At 35.3% G+C, this 5,474-nt stretch overlaps 1 protein-coding gene across 1 annotated transcript in view; it reads right to left on the minus strand.

Annotated features, from left to right (window-relative positions):
• EFCAB13 (EF-hand calcium binding domain 13) overlaps positions 1-5,474 on the minus strand; it is a 119,806-nt gene that overhangs the window by 22,921 nt on the left and 91,411 nt on the right. The gene's annotated exons all lie outside the window — the stretch shown is intronic.

The following is a 5,474-nucleotide window of genomic DNA, read 5'->3' on the forward strand; positions in this document are numbered from 1 at the left end:
CCCGCCACCTTAGGTGTATGTGGCTGGCGCCTTAGCCGCTTGAGCCACAGGTGCCGAGCCCAGGCCCTCTTTTAACCAAAGTCATATGCAGATAGTCCAGGTAATTTCCCAATGCCATCCTCCACAAGCCAGGCTTATCCTCAGTCCATTGCCCTACTGTGGGCTAGACCAATTTCAGTAGTTCCATGAGTCAAGTTCACCACTCCAGTGCTCTCCCAGAGGCCTGGATCACTATTTTTTCTGGCCGGTCTGACATCTTTCTTCCTCCTCCTATATTCTCCCTTTAATCTCATTTCTTTTCCTACCTCCAGTTTTTGATATGGGAACCATGCAGTCACAGATGTCCCTTTGTTCACCTCTAAGCTGACTTTTAACTAATCTCAAGCCCCTAAAGCTCTATCCTGACCTCAGACCAAAACGTCTCATTCTTTTTCTGTAGTACTGTTCAGCCTATGTACAAGCTTGACAGTGGCTTGCAGTGGCCTCACCATGGCACCTTCGATCTCTCATTTCTCACTGATCTCAATAATTATTGTCAATAATTAGGCAAATGGTTGGTGATCCCTTATATCCAGGGATTACTCATACTCCAAAATATTCCTTCTCTATGTTTGTCTTGCTGGCCCGCTCAGCTCTTTCTTGCACAGGTGAAACCAGTTTCCCCTGATCCATGTGAATCTCCATTATCATCTTTTGATCCTGTGAACAATTTTCCCCTTCACCTCCCCCCGACTTGCCTTCCACTGCATGTAGCAGAGACAGACAAAACAGTAGAAACAAAGAGGAAAAAAATGGTGGAATTTCCCCCAGGGCCCTCAGACTTCCTAGTGAGATCTCCTTGATCTGGCCTTCAAGGTGTGGCAGCGCCTCTCAGAGCTCCAGTATTGGCTTCTGCCATTAAGCAAAACTTGGCTACTTCGTAAAACTCCACTCCTTCTAGAAAAAAATAAAATCTTCCTCAGGATTGTGCTTTAAGTGCAGTGAACCAGGTTTCTGGGCAAAGCAGTGTCCCCAAATCCAACCTTCCTCCCAAACTGTGTCCAGACTGCAGAGGTCTAGCTGCCCAGGTCTTTCTGAAGATCCAGTGCAGACTCTCAGAACGTGGCTGAAGTTCCCTGTGGGGCCTAGCTGCAATAGACTGATGACCCCGGAAAATCAGAATGCCCCCTGGATGCCATTCTGGAAAACTAAACTCTAGGTATTTTTGCTTATAGAAGGCAAGCCGATCTTTTTTCTTTTCTAACAAAAATGGGAGCAATTTCATGCTGACCCTTTGTAAAAGTCCTCTACAAACAGGCAAAGAACTCAGTAACAGATATTAGATGTCTTCTCAGGATTGCTGTCAGTCCTGGTGACTCCAACGGTTCCCGCCTTTCATTGTCCATCTTCCTCTTTGGTTACTGTCTGATAAGGGCACTAATTATAATTTTTTCTCATTCTTGGTTTCAAACAAGTAACCCCCCACCTCATGTCTCAATTTATTAACCAGACAGTCACCAGAAAACAGCTCCTCATATCCTCGTCTTACTGGATACCAACCAGCTCAAACTGAAAAAGCCAAAGAGTTCCTGTAAACACCACTCCCTTATCCCATTCCCCTCCCGCTTCCCTTCCCCTTCTCTTTATCAGCAGCCCACGCATCCACTCTCCCCAAAGGAAGTAGTCAAAGAGATACCACCTCCATCATGCCACCTTCTTATAATAGACAAAAAAGACTGGAAATGATAGGATCAAACCCTGCCCAAATAGGGTGGACCTGCCTAAAAAAAATCAAGCCCCTATCCTATACCACTGGATGTCCCACCTGGGAAAGGTAAATGGGCCAATGCCCACACTTAAAACAAATATCCAACCTAGGAAAGGGAATGTTCCCACTCCCACCTTCCTGACCTTTAAAACCCCCTTTCACCATTGCTCAGTGAGGATTTCTTCCCCACCCAGTTGGAAATTTAACCCCACCTGCACTCAGGTGGAATCAAGCCATTTTAATTGCAAAAAATAAATAAATAAATATATAAAAACAATCTGACTTGGGTGAAATGTATTCATTGTCTAGAATGCACAATCAGTTTTGACTCTTTAAAATATCCTGTAAACTGAGCTCCACAAAATTTATCAGTTTGAATGGTCATATGAGAAAATAAGAAATTCTGAAATATTTTGCCTAAGTATTCAATTCATGAAGCTAAACAAAATGAAACATCAAAATGATTCTAAGGAAAATGGTGTGATAATATTTTTACATTTTTTTTAAATTAAAAAAGTAGTCCTTACTCTCCTTATCTAAATATTTGGACAGAATAAAGGTCCTGTTGATGGGATGCCAATAAAGTGATGTTTTATTAACTTAAAGTAGTATTTACTTATTTTTTCTGTATCTACAGTTTTGACTATCTTCTGATGTTATCTCTTTTTTCCCTCATAACACTTCCTTAAAAATTCTCTATGTGCACTTATTATGTTTTTTGTTTATTTTATATCTGCTATTGACTCTTTATTTATTCCAAACTTGTAAACTTCTACACTTCTTTGCATAGTCACATTTGTGATTTATGTATCTATTGTATTGGTCAAAAAGTAGCTTTTGAATTTTAAAAAAAAATTCTCTATTTTATTAGTGTTTCTAAAGAACCGACTTTTGGATTAAATAGATAACTTGTTTGTGTGTGTGTTCTATTTTAGTAACTGCTGTTTTCAACTTTATTAGTTCCTGACTACTACTTTTTTTTGGGGGGGGGATATATTCTTTAGCCAAATATTACTTAGAGCAAATTTTTCCCATATTCTTTCACAAATAATTTTTATGTTACTACATGGTTGTCAAAGTATGCAGTCTGAACAACTTCTGACGTTTAGAATTCATTGAAATTTTTCTTTGCACCTTAAATTTAGCATATATTTTGTGAATGTTTCAGAGGCATTTAAAAAGAATGTGTATTCAATGCTTTCGGAATATGAAATACTGTTTCTTAAATAAAACTTATTAATATTGTCATATAAAATCTCAGTACCTTTATCTATCTCTCTGTGTGTAAATACATACATCCTATTTAATCTTAGTGAATTTGCCGATTTAAATTTTTTTCTTACTATTAAAGATTTCTGGTATATAGAATGAAGTTGATCATACTATACAATTCATGGTGTACTACCATCACTAATCTGTAAAGGGCCTCTAATTATTACTTTGTTATTTTTCTCATTTAACTCCTATCTCCAATTCTATTCCACCCCTCATAAGCACCAACTCTAGTATATTTAATATATTTCTACTCAACCATCCTCAACAGCTCATTTAGACTTATATATTTTTTGAGGAAAGAAAGAGAAATTTATTCATTTTCCAGCCTAGATTTATGTACTTATCTTTAAAATATAGTGTTGTTTTATGTGCATTAGTACAAATCTAATAAACAGAAATCATTCTGTGCTATAAGTTTATACTATTTCTTCCCTTTCTTCACCAAATCATATATACTGAAATACATCTATGATGCAAATATAAACCTAGTTTATTATTTTTGATGTACTGTATACAGAGACCATATTTTATTTAACCATTCTCCTCTTGATAGATGCATAAGCCGTTTTTATTCCTTTTCTCCTACAAACAATGTTGCACACATCTGTGTAAGAAATTTTCTCTGGGCTATTTACTTAAGAATGGAATTATGTATAGGAATATTCACACTAAATTTCATGAACTACTGCTAGATTGCTATTCAGAATAATGATACTATTTTACCTACCCACCAGCAATTCTTAGGTGTTTCTAGTGCTCTTCATATACATATACATATTGGCCATTTGTCTGTCTTTCTCCTTCTGTATACTGCCTTTTCATTTCATTACTCATTTTCAATGGTTTTTTTTCTCTCCAGTGCTGATTTACAGAATTTTCTTATGTATTTAGAATATACACTGTTTGGGGTGGTGCCTGTGGCTCAAAGGGGTAGGGCACCGGCCCCATATACTGGAGGTATCGGGTTCAAATCCAGCTCCCAGCCAAAAAAAAAAGAATATACTCTGTTTTATAGCTGGTCATTTTTTAGAGTCCTTTATTGAAAAGAAATTTTTAATGTTGATATAATCAAATCCTTTTTTACTCTATAACTGAAGTTTTGGAAGTCTTATTTAAAAAATCCTTCACAACCACAAAGCATAATATTTTCTCTAATGGTTTCCTCCACTAGCTTTATAGTTTTATCTTTAAGATACATTTTAATGTCCATTTAATTCATTTGAAGATTGTTTTTGCATATGATATCAAGTAGGAATTCTACTTTGTTTTCCTCCATTAGTAAGCCAGTTTCCCAAATCATATACTAAATAACACATCTTTTCCCCTGCTGCTTGACAATGTCATCTCTATAATATGATAAATTCTCATATACATGAGTCTCTGCAGGTTCAATATTATGATGCATTAGTTTATTTGTAACACTACTTCAATAGCATTATGTATATCCTTATATCTGATAGTGCATGTTCATCATCATTTTCTTCAAAATGGTATTAGCTATTCATAGACCTGTTTATAGTCTTTTGAATAAATATCAAAATTATTTTGTTAAGGTTCCCACCAAAATTTTCCTGGTCCATTAATTAAAACTGCATTCAAATTACAGATTAATTTGGAGAAAATATACTTATTTTAACAACCATTCTTAAACCCTAGTCTTAGGACACCAATTCTCAATCTCAATCTGTGTATTCCAAGGTTGTTTTACTATCTCATTGTGCTGAAATTTCAAAACAGACTGAAAAAAGTTGAGTTAAGAATTTAGCTAACGTTGTTGATGAAAAGCAAGGGGGTAAACCCAAATAAATATGAAAAAACAAATAATAAGAAAAATAAATAATAAAGATAATAGTAAAAGAAAGTAAAAGCCACTAGAAGTAATTAAAAGGAAATCAAAAACTGATTGCTTTGATTACAAGGTAAATGTCTGACAAAACTGATAAAAAAATAAACAATGCTGATCAACACGGGAAAGTATCCAATTACTCAACACTATTATGAAACTAATTGTTAGCTATCTTAGGAAAGCTACCACCCAAATGGAGCCCTAGGCTATGGGGAAAGGGGAGGGGGGAGGGGAGAGGGGAGGATGGGTGAAGAGAATGATATTGTGGGGATCACGCCTATAATTTATCCTATTAGGGTACATGTGAATTTGTCTAAAGGTTGAATATAAATGTCTTAACACAACAATTATGAGAAAGACATGATGGCTATGGAAACTGCATATGGAAGCAACACACTGTATCCTATGATAGAATTAATGTACACAATTATGATCTAATAAAAAAATAAATAAATAAATAAAATAAACAATGCAACTCAGAATACATGAAAGAAACAAATACAGAGATAACAAGTTTTAAAACTAATTCAAGAATATTATGAGAATATGTATTCATAAGTTTGAAAACTTAGTTCTTTACATATACATATATCTATATTACTTAAA

Source organism: Otolemur garnettii, unplaced genomic scaffold (genome assembly GCF_000181295.1).
Source record: "Otolemur garnettii isolate 467f Iridium unplaced genomic scaffold, OtoGar3 scaffold00018, whole genome shotgun sequence".
NCBI lineage: Eukaryota > Metazoa > Chordata > Mammalia > Primates > Galagidae > Otolemur > Otolemur garnettii.